The sequence below is a fragment of the Lepidochelys kempii genome, chromosome 23 (assembly GCF_965140265.1).
Source record: "Lepidochelys kempii isolate rLepKem1 chromosome 23, rLepKem1.hap2, whole genome shotgun sequence".
NCBI lineage: Eukaryota > Metazoa > Chordata > Testudines > Cheloniidae > Lepidochelys > Lepidochelys kempii.
Window position 1 is genome coordinate 1,331,036 of NC_133278.1, and position 16,222 is coordinate 1,347,257.

Sequence of the window (16,222 nt, forward strand, 5' to 3'; positions counted from 1 at the left end):
GACCCACCTCCCCTGGGGTTCCAGCTGGCAGCGGAGCCAAGCCCTCGCATAGGCACAGTTTGCACCAGGGCACGGTGATTTGCACGGTCGCAGTTTACACAGCCGTGATTTCTACCTGTGCAAAGTGAGGCGGGGAGCTGGGAGCCAGGACTCCGGGGTTCTCTCCCCAGCTCTGGGAGGGGAGTGGGCTCCACTGGTTAGAACAGCGAGGGGGCTGGGGGAATAGAGACACTTCATGAACTCCAGTAGCTGCTGTTGCGTTTGGGGGCGTGGGGCGGGTGGGGAAGAAAGCATGAACACGGCCAGGCAGAGGGAGGCACTGAACCCAGCCCCCTTCGTCTCCTATGCTGTCCTGGCATTCCCCCCGGGCACTCGCTCCATGCCATGCCTGCCAGCTCGTGCAGCGGGCCGTCCGACAGGAGAGCCAGGCACAGGTCCATCCTGCTCCGCCCTGTTTGGCCTCCCAGGGGTTCCCCCCACCCCCGCCCACACTTTGGTGTAAATTAGGGATTTTTCTCCCGGTGGGTAGATTACTGCTGGGCAGCCCCCAGATGGCTCCTTCCTTCCGCTAATTACTAATTAGGCTCAGGGTAAAAGGATGAGAGGGAGGGGAGGGCGGGCAGGACTGTGTGCAGGGACTGAGCTGTCTGAGCTGTTTGTCTCTGCTAGCCTGGGGGAGTTGGGGGGGGCACCAAAATCTCTCCTTAGGCTGGATCCGACCAGAGCAGCCAAACTCCCCCCCGCCCCCATCGGCCTCTGGCACCATGGGGAGGGGGAGCAGGGCGCCGCATGCTGTCCCAGACGGCCGGATGAGCCAGGCGCGGATTAGCCGGGTTGTGCCGATTCCCAACGGCACAGACTTCCCTCTGCAATCCTTTAATGGGGGGATCCATCAGCCTGTCAGCGCCGGAGCTCAGCGGCTGGGGCGGTGCGGCGGGACCCCGCTGGGGGCTGGTCACTGGCCCAAAGCTCTGCTGTGATGCTCAGGCCCTGGCCCCTGGCTTGCACCATCGGTTAATAATGGGTTGCATGGCTGCAAAGCACGGGACAAATGCTTCCTGGGCAGCCAAAGGGAGTTCGGTGCTGAGGATGGTCCATGGGCTTTGGGTGCATCGTCCCCTTCATCCACTTAGACAAACCCCAGCCCGGGTCACTAGCTGTAGTTTGCCCTTTTACTTCATTTGATGAATGGACTTTTCACACTCGGGGGAGGGGGACAGAGCATTTTTGCTGAAACCTTGTGTTAATTTACTTATTAATCCAGTAGGACGGCAACCCCCCCCCCCCGATCAGGACCCCTATTGTGCCAGGCGCTGCACAGACCCTGACTGCAATCTGGGCCCTCACTGTGCCAGGGGCCGCCCAGACACAGGCCTGGCACCAAAGAGCTCGCAAACTCATCACGTATCTTAAACCTGCTTTAAAAGAGGGCAATCCCCTGCCCGCTGTCCGAGCTCATGCGAACGCTGCTACGCGTGTCTGCCGGCTTGTCCCAAGAGCAGAACCAGGGCAGCTGAGGCGGCACCCCAAAACCCTTTCCAGGCTCTCCCCCCTCCTCCAGAGGATGCGCAGAGATTTTCAACCATGTCTTTCTGTAGGAGGTGTGAACCGGTGACAGGACCTCGTTTGCAGCGGTGTCATTAGCAGAGTGTCGCCAGGTCACGGAGTGAGCCTCTTTACACGCCCCAGGTCAGAGCATTTCTACTGGTTTATTAGACTGAGTGAAATCGCTGCTCCCGCATTTAACAAGCCAGGTGTGCCGAGAGGCCTAGGCAGGGGAGCAGGGGTGTGTGCAGGTGAGTGTGCTCTGGGTACTGAATGAATGGTAACCAAATCTCTAAGTATCTGTCCCCTGTCTGGTTTGCTGGGTATGTCACCGGTGCACTCATTTTTCCAGGACAGCCCCCTCCCAGATTTGGGGAACCACTGCTCTGCAGTCGGACTTGTTATCTTTCCCCAGTGAGGGGCGGTCAGTCGCCCTGCAGCTGTTAGAAGACCCAGGAGGGTTGCCAAAGAATCGCTGGGTCATAACTAGCCACTCATTTGTGGCAGCTGGTTATGACCTGCATCCCAGGTCCTTCCAGGACTGGCCACATTCACCTCATGATGTGCATAAAATCTCCTCTTTCCCCACGATTTCACCAACATTTGTCCCTGTCCAATCGCTTGCTGGTGTCTCACCCTGGGGGTATTTTTTGAGGTTCACCAGAGTGGGGGAGGGACAATTTTCAAACCGCTCGAGCCAAAGGACGCGGGTGGTGACAGTTGAGCAGGAGGCTGTGGCCAGAGGAATGGCTGGTTATGGGGAAACTCTTCCCTTGGCATTAAGTGAGGTGCAGGAAAATCCAGGGGATGCTGGTGATGTTGTTAGCCCCAAGGAGGCAGCGGCCAGGCTGCTCAGACAGCATGAAGTGGCCTGGACCATCCACCAGAGACTCCCTGGCCGTGGGCCGTGCACCGACTTTGGGCTCCCCCTCTGAGGTACAAAAGCCTGGGGTGAGCATTGAGCCAACCCACCTGGCAGCTAGCAGTGTGCACTGGGCATCCCAACAGGTTCCCAGGACAGCTGCCTCCACCTGGGGGCGATCCTAGGAAAACCTGGACAGCCAGCAGCCATGCTCCCAGGGGCTGGGGCAGATCAGGATGTGGTGGGGGCATGCCGTGCTCTCATCCTTCTCCCATTCCCAGGGCCCACAGAGGGCCGAGCGGGAGTTAGAGCAGCCTGGGCGCTGCTCTAATTTACACCGGGGGCCAGGCAGGCCCCGGGCCACCCCCAAAGTCAGGGGGAGGGAGCGCAAAGGTAAGATCAAGGAAGGATTGTCACCTTCATCCGACGGAGGAAGAATGGGGCTCAGCAAACTGGCAGGTCAGTGCCAGGAACTGGAGCTGGTCTCCTGAGCCCCACTCCTGAGCCAGTCTCCTGAGCCCCACTCCAGGCCAGCCCTGAGGGGATCATGTCTCAGAAGGGGTGAGGAGTGGGTTCATAGACACAGGGGGCTGCCAGACAGCCCCTGCAAGCTCCTGCGGCAGACAAGACACCAGACTGGCTCTAATAACAGCAGGCCCTGGCCCTGCAGCACGGGAGCCGTGCCGGGGAGCCAGGTGCCGGCCAGCTGTTAATCCTCAGGGCGCAAAGCGATTTGCAGTAACCACAGAGATGAACGGCTTTGCTCAGCCGAAATGCTAGGTGCTTTTACCGCAGCCCCCGCCCTGGTAGCGGAATCATTCCTTCTAGCAGCAGGCTGCTCCTTGGACAACCTGTCCTCTCGGCTTGGGGAGGCAGCGTGGTCTCGTGGATGGGACTCTGGGCCTCAGGACCCCTGGGGTCTATTCCTGCCACTGTCCCTGTCCCTGTGTAGAATCATAGAATCATAGAATATCAGGGTTGGAAGGGACCCCAGAAGGTCATCTAGTCCAACCCCCTGCTCAAAGCAGGACCAATTCCCAGTGTAACTTTGGGCAAGTCCCTGTCTCTCTCTGAACCTCAGTTTCCCCTTTGTCCGTTCCGGCCGTGAGTTCTTCAGGGCAGGGACTGCTTCTGGCTCTGTGTCTGTGCAGTGCCTTCACAATGGGGCCCTGATCTCAGTCGGGGTCTTTGCAGCGCCTGGCACAATGGGGGTCCCAGTAATACCAACATTGCCAACCCCAGCAGGACTCAAGTGGTACCCTGGGCCCTCTGTCAGTCCCTGTGCCTGGGGTCAGCAGAACCCGACATCGCAGATCCCTTCCTAGGGGGCAGTGTCCCTGCACGTGGTTGCCAGGTTCAAACCGCAGCCGGACGCCTGGCTCCTGTCTACAGTAAATCCTGTTGGACGGGTTCCGCAAGCGCTTTCCCGCTGCTGAAGGAGAGCGGCAGGGAGCGGAGAACTGAGCAGATCGGCCTGAACCCAGAAAACCAAACCACGGTTCTAAGCAAAACTGTACGGGTCGGGTTTTCTCCCCAGGACCAAGAAACTGTCCTGTCTGTTGGGTCAAACCCAATGTTTTGTTCAAACTGTCATTTTTCTCCAGTTCTCACTTTGGGTCGGCTTTGGGTGTTTCCCACTTTCTTTTTTCCAAACAGCTGAATTACAAAATGCAAAGCTGTTGAAAAGTCGGGGCGTTTCTTTGCAAAATGGCTGAATTGAAGCATTTTGACTTTTTAGAATTTTTCTCTCATATTTTTAATTTCTCGCTATTTGCCGAATTCAGCTCAAATTCGTGAAGTTTCAGAGACACAAAAATACAATTTCCACAATTTATTATTCGCCAAAGAAGTGTTGCCTGACTCTGCCTTGCCAGCAGCTGCAGCTCTGTCGCTTTCCCCGGAGCTGCTGACGAGGCAGCCAGGGTCCAGCTCACCCGGGAACCGGTTCCCAGCCGAGGCGCTTGGCCTGTGGACCCACAGCGATGGCTCGGTTGGGATTTGGTCACCTCAGGTCCCCCTGGAACTGGATCAGAATGGCCCGTTTCCTGCCTGCTTTGCACTGGAGTGTGACCGCAGGTGTGTGTTAACCCCTCCCCCGCTCGCCCCACGTACCCAGTGGGGGTTAACCCCTCCCCCGCTCGCCCCACGTACCCAGTGGGGGTTAACCCCCAGTGATTACCTGGAGCAAGTCGGGGAGGGGTTATCCCCCACTGGGTACGTGGGGCGAGTGGGGGAGGGGTTAACACCCACTGGGTACGTGGGGCGAGCGGGGGAGGGGTATCCCCCACTGGGTACGTGGGGTGAGCGGGGGAGGGGTTATCCCCCACTGGGTACGTGGGGCGAGCGGGGGAGGGGTTAACCCCCACTGGGTACGTGGGGCGAGCGGGGGAGGGGTATCCCCCACTGGGTACGTGGGGCGAGCGGGGGAGGGGTTAACCCCCACTGGGTACGTGGGGAGAGCGGGGGAGGGGTTATCCCCCACTGGGTACGTGGGGCGAGCGGGGGAGGGGTTATCCCCCACTGGGTACGTGGGGCGAGCGGGGGAGGGGTTAACCCCCACTGGGTACGTGGGGCGAGCGGGGGAGGGGTTAACCCCCACTGGGTACGTGGGGCGAGCGGGGGAGGGGTATCCCCCACTGGGTACGTGGGGCGAGCGGGGGAGGGGTTAACCCCCACTGGGTACGTGGGGCGAGCGGGGGAGGGGTTAACCCCCACTGGGTACGTGGGGAGAGCGGGGGAGGGGTTATCCCCCACTGGGTACGTGGGGCGAGCGGGGGAGGGGTTATCCCCCACTGGGTACGTGGGGCGAGCAGGGGAGGGGTTATCCCCCACTGGGTACGTGGGGCGAGTGGGGGAGGGGTTAACCCCCACTGGGTACGTGGGGCGAGCGGGGGAGGGGTTAACCCCCAGTGATTACCTGGAGCGAGTGGGGGAGGGGTTAACCCCCATTGTCTATATGGGGTGAATGGAGGGGTTAACCCCTCCCCCACTCGCTCCAGGTAATCACTGGGGGTTAACCCCTCCCCCGCTCGCCCCATATACCCAATGGGGTTGCCCGCCCTGCGCTGTGGGGGGGGAGGCTCAATGGGGTGCGTGGCCCTTTAAGGCCGGAGAGGGGCGGGGCCAGCTCCCTCCGGACGGGCAGCTCCCTCTAGCGGTGGGAGGTGCTGGGGGGGCGGAGCCGGTCCCTCGCTTCAGCCCCGCCCACTCCCCGCCCGGCCCCGCCCACGCGGCGAGTGAGAGCACCTCCCCGCCGGCTGGGCCCCTCCCCCGCCGTGTCCTCGCGCCCGGCCGGCTCAGGTCCGGGGTGTCCTCGCGCCGCTGCCCCGCTCCCATTGGCCCCTGGCCGCGCGCCGCTGCTGACCGGTGAGTGCCCGCGCGCCGCGGCCGTTGGGCTTCCCCTCCGCGCGCGGCCGGCGTTTGAGCGGAGGGGGTGCTGCCCCCGGTGCGGGGTGGGGGGGCGGCCCCGTGTGTCCATCGCGGGGGGGGGGCGCTCACCGCCCCCCACCGGGCGCTGCTCCGAGCCGCTTCCTGAACCCCCTGCGGGCAGCTGCGGAGCGGCGCGGGGGCTGCTGGGAGCTGTAGTTTCCGGGCGCCCGGGCGGCCGTAGCGCAAGGCGGGGGTGGTCGGCCGCGCGGACTACAGCTCCCAGCAGCCCCCGCGCGGCCAGCGGCTGCCCCGCGGGAGGGGGTCGTTCGGGGGGCTCCGGCTGTCCCGTGCGAGAGGGGTAAGGTGGGGGGGGGCTCCGGCTGCCCAGGGCTGTGGGGGGGCCATCAGGCCGGGGGGGTCATTGCACTCTGCTTGAGGAGCGTGGGGGGGCGGTTGGTGGGGGGCTCCTGCTCCCCATGGGGGGGGTCATTGCACTCTGCTTGAGGAGCCTGGGGGGGCGGGATGGTGGGGGGCTCCTGCTCCCCATGGGGGGGTCATTGCAGTCTGCTTGAGGAGCCTGGGGGGGCGGGATGGTGGGGGGCTCCTGCTCCCATGGGGGGGTCATTGCACTCTGCTTGAGGAGCCTTGGGGGGGCGGGATGGTGGGGGGTTCCTGCGCCCCATGGGGGGTCATTACACTCTGCTTGAAGAGCCTTGGGGGGGGCGGGATGGTGGGGGGCTCCTGCTCCCCATGGGGGGGTCATTGCACTCTGCTTGAGGAGCCTGGGGGGGCGGGATGGTGGGGGGCTCCTGCTCCCCATGGGGGGGTCATTGCACTCTGCTTGAGGAGCCTTGGGGGGGCGGGATGGTGGGGGGTTCCTGCGCCCCATGGGGGGTCATTACACTCTGCTTGAAGAGCCTTGGGGGGGGCGGGATGGTGGGGAGCTCTGGCTGACCCGTGGGAGGGGTCATTGCACTCTGCATGAGGAGCCTTTGGGGGGGAGCTGGGATGGTGGGGAGCTCCTGCGCCCTGTGAGGGGGTCATTGCACTCTGCTTGAGGAGCCTTTGGGGGGGGCCGGGATGGGGGGGCTCCTGCGCCCCATGGGGGGGTCATTGCACTCTGCTTGAGGAGCCTTTGGGGGGGGGCCGGGATGGTGGGGAGCTGCTGCGCCCTGTGAGGGGGTCATTGCACGCAGCTCACGTCCCTGGGCTGCAGACGGGGAGCTGAGCGCAGGGCAGCGCAGCGTTTGCCCAAGTCACACTGACAGAGCCTGCAGCCAAGGCAGCCCCCTCCTCGCTGGGCCCTGCTGAGCTGGCGGGTTCACCCTTCGGGATTGCGGGGGCTGGGGCACGGGACCATTTCAAAGGTCACAAGCCGGAGGTGGCAATGTTAATGTAGCTGGAGTAAAAAGGTGAGAGCGTCCAGTTTGTGACACAGCCCCCTCACCCCCCCAGCTGCAATGTTTGCCCAATTCATTAGTAGCCTCTGCAGGAGTCCTTGGACCTAACTCAGAATTGTGGCGACAATCGACTATTCAGCTAGTGGGGATGTTGCCTGTGAAAACAGTCATGTTTTTGGTGGTTTTTGCTTTTTAAACCCAGCCCTGATGCCAGAGGGGAAAGACTGGGGTGCACAGTGCTACGCCTTGCACTAAATGCAAATGGTCATTGCGCTCCTGTATTGTGTTACAGGCATGCAGAGTGGGGAGGCAGACACACAAATGGTTAGCTGTGGTATAGACTTCCCAAGACTTGGCTTTGCTTCCAGGCTATGGCAAGTTATTTGAATTAACTTCTCCCCTGCAATTAAAGTGTTTTCCTATTTCACATCAGTTTTGCCTGAGCCTTGCTGTATAAAATTAGTGCTGTGCAGAGCTCGGGTTAAAGCTTGAAAGAACTGGTGGTAGCTTAACCCTGTGATGTGAATAACACTGAATGGCTCAATAAGTCAGTGGGGTATAATATAAGTGGGCCAAAGCACCATGAATGTATTTCACATTAACAAGTGCTTTATTCAGGCCTGTCCGAATGAGGGTGCGTATTAGATGCTTACCTTCCAGATGACGTTAGAGTTTCATCTCCTGACTTTCTGTGGGTGGGGGGTGTATTTGGTCTTGCTAGCCATTCTTTTAAAAACAGCTCTGCCTGTGCAACTGAAATAATTTTCCACGTGTGACAGGAATCAAAGGGCCAGTGTTGTAAGAGGAGCTGAATCAGCTAAATGGAAGCAGAACAGACAAAATGACATTAAATAGGAAGATGTTAAACTTGCTAGCTTTGCCTGGAGGTATTGGCTCCATTATGCTGTGTAAGTAACAGCTGCAATATGAATAAAAGCGGGGAGGGGGATCAGACAGCATAAGCCAGCAGCAGGATTTATGGTATTAGGGGCAGGGGGCTGTCAGATGCAGGCTTAATATCACCCTTTTGTTTTTACAGACATGTCCATGCCCTCCAGACTCTCACAAGGGGGAGTTAAGTGGCTCTCCCAGTGCTGTGATAGCATGGAGCTGGGGATTAAATGAGATCTGAAGGTAGCCTGCGGTTCCAAGGAACTGCACTGATAGAGTGCAGCCATGCAAGGCAGAGATCCTGAAAGACATTCATGTGTTTATGGAAACTATATAGATCAAAGAGTACTAGAGATGAAATTGCTGTCCAATCTTTATAGACCTGAAGTAGGAAGCAGCATGCCCAGTAAGTGTCCTCATGATTGGGCCCCTACTTTGCAACTTCTTGCAGTAGAAATCAAATCTTGTACGTGTGTTGTCTGCTTAGTATGTCCAGATCTGAACTGGCTTTCATTGATGTCAATGGAAATATTCTCACTGCATCAAGATCAGATCCTCTCTGCCTAAGTAATACAAAGTTTCTCAGTTTCTGCAAACAGAATTTATAGCAGAATCCATCCCTCCCATTTGAACATTAGACAGTGCATTTCACTTCCTTTGTGGTGGAAACTTTCAGTCTTACCCATCCTGATACTCAAACACCTGTGTGGTTCTTCTAAAGCTTCCTGGAGTAGTAGTGAAGGTTTCAGAAGTGCAGATAATGCTAGAAGGGCAGCAATGTTGTTTTCCCAGAAAACGATTGTTCAGATCTATACATGAAAATAAAAGGGCTATAGAGGATAGCCAGGAACTGGAATTATATCTTGCATTTCTGAGTTGCAAAACGAGAGTAGTCTGTTCTCCAACTGATGGCTGGTGGATTTACATATACAATTCTCATTAACATTAATGGGAACAGCTGTACATCAATGTCTCATTTATTCATTTTATTAAGTGTCCTGTCAAATCAGATCATCCCCCAAATTACCTTTAAAAAAAATTGGCTTTCAGAAAAATCCAGAGACCAATGGAAGTGTAGTACATCATATTTTTAAAAATCCTCCCAACGCTTCTAGCAGTTGTTTTCAAACAAACATCCCTGCAGACCAAACACTGCAGCCCTGAGCGCTTCAAAGTGAAACCTACATCTTTGTTTTCTATTGTCCAAAGCAATCAGTAAATAGAACTTAATCTTTGTATTCTAGTAATCTGGAGCAGTGGGAGCAATTTAGGTAGGAAAGTGTGTCCCTTTCAATGAAATATGGCTGCCTCTAAGGATTTATTCTGGGGTAACATAAAACCACTTGATGAAAACCACAATAAGAAAAGGAGGACTTGTGGCACCTTAGAGACTAACCAATTTATTTGAGCATAAGCTTTCGTGAGCTACAGCTCACTTCATCGGATGCATTCCATGTAGTGAGCTGTAGCTCAGGAAAGCTTATGCTCAAATAAATTGGTTAGTCTCTAAGGTGCCACAAGTCCTCCTGTTCTTTTCGCGGATACAGACTAACACGGCTGCTACTCTGAAACTTGATGAAAACCGTTTCTGGAAATACATTCTCCTTGGATGCAGTCACCTTTGTTAGTGGAAGTGTATCTTTACACTGAACTTGGCTCTAGTGGAAAAGTGCCTGGCTCGCGAGTGAATCCTCTCTCTCCATAGAATAGGTACCATGTAGGCAGAGCCAGCGTGACATTCTGAACCGTGCTGCTCTCATGCTAGCATGCTTGTGCCTCATTCTGTCTGGAAGAGCCATCCTTTGGGATGAAAGGGCAAATCATATTGGTGTCTTAATGCCGTGCTGAGTCTGACAAACATTGCACGGCAGTTTTGGTGACATGGTCGCAAACCTGCTGGGAATTGGGTTAGGACCTCCCCCAACTCGTTTCGCACAGCCATCGGATGATGGATGACTTCTGGTTGTTAATTCTGCTTGGCTGGATCTGAATCAGTGACCTGGAGACTGTGGGAGTGGTGCTCAACAGCCTGTTTTGGTAATGAGCAAATTGCTTTAATATGACACTTTTTGGAAGAGGATATATGTGCTGCTTTAAATTCTAGAATCCTGCAGAACGTGAGCTTAATGCTGGAGTCTGAGTGTCCCCTTGCGAATCAGGCTGAGCCGAAATAATAACGGTGCATTTGTGCCATACTCCTAGCCGCGTTTTGGAGTAATCTGACCTGCGGCAGCTAATGTGCTGTGGCGCTGTTTGTTTAGTCCTGACAGCTTTCACACTTGTCTCCCAGTTTTGAACATTGGGCTGATACTTGTTTTCACACATGCCATTCAGCCCTCCTGCCTTATCCCCTTTTCTCTGCAGGGCTGTGTTTCAACAGGCTGCATCAGAAACCCCTCCAGAGGTGCACTGTTGAGGTGCCGACTTGTTTTCAATTCCATAACAACACTTGCCTCGTCCGCTGACCTGTTTGCGCAGGCACCAAAAGAACAGTGAGCCCGGCTGTTTACTAACTAACGCTGTTACAGATGGTGGGGGCTGAGAATGTGCGGAGGCAAGTAAAAAGGCTCCTATCTTGGTTACGGTTATACGAAAGGGGAAAAGAAAGCTGAGCCATCTGAATGAACTCTGCCTCTGTAGTACTGAAATGGTGATGGAGGTTGGTTGTCGCTCTGCCATCAGTTATACGCCTGCCTGTTGACGTTATCCTTAGTCTATACTTTCCACTAGTCTTAATTTTTCTGCTGCAGTAGTGCCTTGAGCAGAGTCCTGGTGTGCAAGGCACAGTGCACACACCCAGCCTGCTCTACAATAGCTATTTTAGTGAGGGGGTGGATTTCTTTATCAATGTAGTTACACTGGGACATCCCACAGTGTGGGTGCAGCTCTATCAGGATAAAGGTACCTTACGCTGCTATCGCTTATTCCCCTTCCTGTCAGAGAATAAACTATTCTGGTATAAGCACTTTTGGATGGATAGAACTGCGTCCATAGGTGTAGTTTGACGTTTCCCTTGGGGAGGGGCTTAATACTATTTATAATAGGTATAGCTCTAATTTCTGGATTTACCAATTGTTAGTGGTACTTAAATTACAGTGTACTTGAAATTACAAATACTGTTTACGTTCATTATTTAATCACCTTAGTTTTTGTTTTAACTTAATTATTCGCCATGTTTACTAGCTACCATTTAAAAATCAACATTGGCATAAAAATAAACAGAACCAAGCACTTTCATGTAACTATGAATCACGCCTCCCTGGTTTGAGAGATACACAAACTTGTGATGCACACACCAAACCAATCCATCGCTAAAACCTGTCCTCTTTGCCCTGTGCCTAAGCATGCTCCACTCCCATTCAACCTTCTCTGGTCAGTCAATGCTCAACGCTGCCCAGCACTTGGGATGCACCTCAGAGCTTGTACTCACTTGCTACAGTGTTACCGGTGCTGATTAGAAAGTGGCCCCTATGTCTAGACAACTGTGTTTCTGGGGCAAGTCTCTTATTTTATATGCTAGTAAAACTGAAACGACCCCAAGCTGGAGCTCTGCTGTGAGGGTCAGGAGCTGCTCTTAGGCAGCCCATGTGGGGAAACTGATCTGGACACACAGCGCCTGGCATTGCTGCTCACGCCCCGAACGTTCCTCTGTAGGGAGGAAGCAGGGCCAAATAGAAGGGCGAAATCTGGCCCCTTCCCATGCGTCACCTCTGTGATGTATCCAGTTTGGGGGAGGGGGGGACAATGCCCCCCATAGCTCCTGTCAGTGTAGGTAATCCACCTCTCTGACAGGTGGTCGCTGTGTTGGTGGGAGAAGCTCTCTCTCCTTGACCTAGTGCTGTCTACACAAGTGGTTATGTTGGTATAACTATGTCACTTGGGGTGGGTTTTTCACACCCTTCCCTTCTCTGTCCCTCAGGGTTTGGCTACACTACAAAGAAAAAAACCCTGAGGCAGCATGTCTCAGAGCCTGGCTCAAATGACCGGGGCTTGCAGGGCTTGTGCTGTGGGGCTAAAAATAGTAGCGTAGACATTCTTGCTCAGGCTGGATCCTGGGCTCAGGAAAGGCCCCCCACCCCTTGCTGGGTTCCAGAGCCCGGGCTCCAGCTTGGGTGGGAATGTCTACACTACATCTTTAGCCCTGTTGTGTGAGCCCGAGTCAGTTGACCTGGTTCTGAGATTTCCTGCTATAGGGTGTTTTTTGTTGGGTGTTTTTTTGCAGTGTAGATGTACCCTCAGTTTTCCTGCCTGTTACATGGGGAACAGGACCCACCTCGGCAGCAGCTGGGAGGCCAAACTCTTTCTGTATGCAATGCTTTGGCATCCTTGAATGGTTGATGCTGTTGCATGTTGGGTGGATGGGGTTACTTAACCATTCCCAAACTCTGTGATATTTCTAGAGCCCCTTTTAATGTTGTTACCCTAAAATTAACTGGCCCATATCTTTTCCTATTGCCATGGACTTATGTTTTGTTTTTATTTTTCTTTGAATTCAGAGTTTCCTCAAGTTTTGACCCAGCGGACGATGGCACTCCTGCACCTATAGGATATTCATTTAGTGAGCATTTTAGGAAACCCCTTTTGTGAGCTGGCTGATGCACTAAAATGCCCATCAACTGAGTCTATGTAGCTTCTTACCAAGTGTACGCTGCATTGAGAAATTCTTGCTTTTTGCTTGGGCTCTGAGCCTCAATTTTATTTCAGATTTTTTCTAATGACGGGGGGGGGGGGGTGTCAGTGATTTCCAAACCCTGTTAAAAAGTGGTTTCCCTGCTGTGGGAAATCTAGAATATTCTGCATTTCATTCTGACACAGAACACTTTTTTGGTAAAATTTTGGAGTTTCCCATGGAGATCACAGTTCTAGCCAGAATCTAGCCAGTTACTGTGCCACAGGGGAAACCCTGGATGTGTAGGTCTGTATGTAGCCAATTCCACGGAAGGAAGTGCAGTCCAAACGCTTTGGCCTTGGCCCCTTGGTAATGCAGAGGTAAAAGGCTCTCTTTGCTGACGTTCTCTAGTTTAGTTTCCAGGCCGTGCTCTTCCCACCAGTGTGACGTGTGATAGCCCAGCACACCTACCAGGAAAAGCCATTGTTGCCTGGTAAGCTCTTCTCTGGAATGTTCTGCCTGTTCAAACTTTCAGACACTGATCCCTGCCGAATAGTCACAAACTCAACAGGAACTGTTACTTGGGATTACCACCAGGGTTCTAATCCAGTCACTTTACACTGTTCCTTTGGAAATAGCTGCCTTTTGAAACCTGTTTTTGGGGTTCCCTCTGTGTTCTGTTGATCGGAATTGGTTACAGACTTACGGTATGTCGTCCATCCAGAGAGCCCACATGTTAACAAATGCCCTGTTGAGACTGGTGCTGCCAGGCGTTGCACTGCCTGGGTAGCAAAAACACTTCTCTCATGTACTTGGGAGCTTATCGCTTGCTGTTCCTTTGAGGTTTTTTCTGACTCTATCGTACAGGCTTCTTTCTAAAACATAAAAATGAAACCTTGCTAGTTCGCTTTGTGAAGAAGCTGCTGTTCAAACAAAGTCTGTTTTCCTTAATGTACCTATTGCACAATAAGAATGCGTTAGGATAATGGATCAGCTAATCTTACCAGCCTCTAACACCACATACCTGCTATAACAACAGAAGTCTCAGTATATTTGTATAGTGGCTTAGTATACAGGTGGTGAAGTCTCAAATGTAATTGGTCCCTGCCCTGAAGAGCTTGTCTTCTGTAAGCACACCATGCTGACAGGCAGGGCATGGGGAGTCAGGAGACCTAGGTTCTAGTCCCAGCTCTGTTAAATGATCCATGGGGCGCCCTTGGGCATGTCCCTTAACCACTCTGAGTCTCAGCTCTCCATCTGTAAAATGAAGATAACAATTCTTCCTTTGACTTGTCTGTTTAGACTGTAAGATCTCTGAGGCAGGGACTGTCTCTTACCTTGTATACACATGATGCCTAGCATAATGGGGCCCCGATCCCATCTGGGGCCTGTAGGTGGTACTTTAATACAAATAATAAGATATTGGAACAGGCTCCCACTCACTTGTATGTGTGCCTATTCCATTCATCTACTGCTATCTTATGTGCCTGCACGCCTCTTTGAGACCAGATTGGCAATTCAGTCGGCACTGCCTTGTCACGTGGGAGAGCTCCTAAGAAATGAGGGGTATGAGGTAGCTGAAATAAACATAACCTTAAATCAACAAAACCTTGCACTCCATCCTTCACTAGCCCCATTGTGCACGTTGCAGCTCATGCTGTTTGCTGAGCCAGAGATTCTCCTTGCTTTCTTGAAACTCTGCGATACCTCTATGAAATATTTCTGCATGCACTCTACCTTCCATGGTGTTCAGTTTAATGTAGACTAATGCGGTTGGCTGACTGTCTTTTTTCCTATGTGTTGTGTGTGGGGGAGGGAGTGGACATCAGCCTCTCTCTCTCTCAATTGGTATTCTGTTAGTGGAAGTACACTCGGGAACGTAGGCATTAGCAGGCAGCCCATGGCTCAGAGTTCTCTGACAATTTAATAGGCAGTATTTCTTATCCTGGAGATGGACAGATTTTAATTAAATGGCGAACTAGAGGAACAAGGTTATTTAATAGACGACATTTCCTCATCTGCTTCTGTCTTGTGCCATCATCAGTTGACTCCCATAAGAAAAAATATCTAAGGGAAGGTTTCCCCTGGCTTTAACAAGGCGAGGTCAGTGTGCCCCTCTCACACCTCCGAAACAGTGTGGCTGAGTTTTTCAAATGGGTCTAACTCCCACTGAACTTCATATTTCTAAAATATCTGCTCTAGCTCACCTTCAAGGTATGGGCAGGTTGCAAGAATCCGTGAGTGTAGGTCTCTGGTCTGGGTTATGCAGGAGCCCAGGCTAGGTGGTCATAATGGTCCCTTTTGGCTTTCAAAATCTATGCAACTCAGGCCAAAGCCTATTGAGCATCTAGATTAGTTGCTGCATTTCCTCCTCCAGGGCCAGGAGCTGCTGCTGTTCAAGGAATCTTAAAATTACAGTAATTGGATATTCCAGTTGATCTGCCTCCAGAATTGGACAAGTATGAATCTGCCCATAGTTACAAACCAGTTGATGTATGTTGTTTTTAATTTAGTTTGACACCCAACATGAATGCTGGGTTATCTCCAATTACACTGTCTCCATCAGATAAATAGATGGAGGTCTAGTTTTCTAATCCCAGGCTCAGTTTGAAGAAATATGAATGAATAGCCTCTGGGCTGTGTTGTGCCTCTCTGCGGAGTGGGTGCGATGTCCTTTCCCAGTGTTCTCCTGATTGGCCTGAATTATGGCTTTCTTCCTTATTGTAGCTCTGATGTTTGACCATCTGTTTGATGTATTTTCTTTTATAAGAAGAAAATTAATGGCATCCTGATTGCTCAGCAGTGGGGATTATTTGGCTTTAACCAACCCTAATTAATCTCAAAATCATGAACCTTTTAGTTTAATTACCTTGCTAATTCTCTGTTTGGAGGCTGCAGTATTAGCTGTTGACTGTGGTTTTTATTCTGGGTTGGCTTTTACCTGCATCTGACTTTTGCCAGCTGGTGCACCGCCCCCCTCACCCCCTTTGTGTCTGTATGCAAAGCTCAGGTCAGACTTCAGGCAGCAGCATTCATACCCAGAAAAATTAAAGGCATATAAAAGAGCTTTGTCAGGCAGATTTCCTTCTTGGCGTGTCTGGTCTGCGTTGCCCCAGGTACTCTGGCTCTGGGTGAACCCAGGACATGGCTGAGCTGGTGAGGAAGTGAATGGGAGCTCTGCTGCAGACAAAACAGGGCTGGGATTCGGGCCACCTGAGTTCTTAGTCTCTTCACTCCCCTTTTAAAATGAGGCGAGAACCATGTCAGAGTCAGTTGTGTAGCTTCATTGAGAAGCACTTTGAGATTCAAGGAAGAAAAGTCTTTATGTTCCTATAAAGTCTTTACACTAGTGTTTAAGGCAGGAGTAAATCTGTGCCTTTTAAATCTGACAGGCACATCTTACTTCCTTGGATATAACAGTTTCAAAAGATTCTACAAGAAACTGCCCTTTGGTGCTTCATGGATATTCTAGTAATTTTTACTGGCAGCTGCAAATTTGCTCTGTTTTTATGGACTCTGAAATATAGTTATAAGCATCCACCCCAT

General features: G+C 52.8%; 1 protein-coding gene across 3 annotated transcripts in view; it reads left to right on the top strand.

Annotated features, from left to right (window-relative positions):
* The first annotated feature begins 5,642 nt into the window (after positions 1-5,642).
* SIPA1L3 (signal induced proliferation associated 1 like 3) overlaps positions 5,643-16,222 on the top strand; it is a 112,215-nt gene continuing 101,635 nt past the window's right edge. For 2 of the 3 annotated variants that reach the window (XM_073322302.1, XM_073322304.1), the window contains exon 1: positions 5,643-5,773. The gene's annotated coding sequence lies outside the window, so the exon portion shown is untranslated. The remainder of the gene's footprint in view (positions 5,774-16,222) is intronic. The other variant, XM_073322303.1, reaches the window with a different exon arrangement.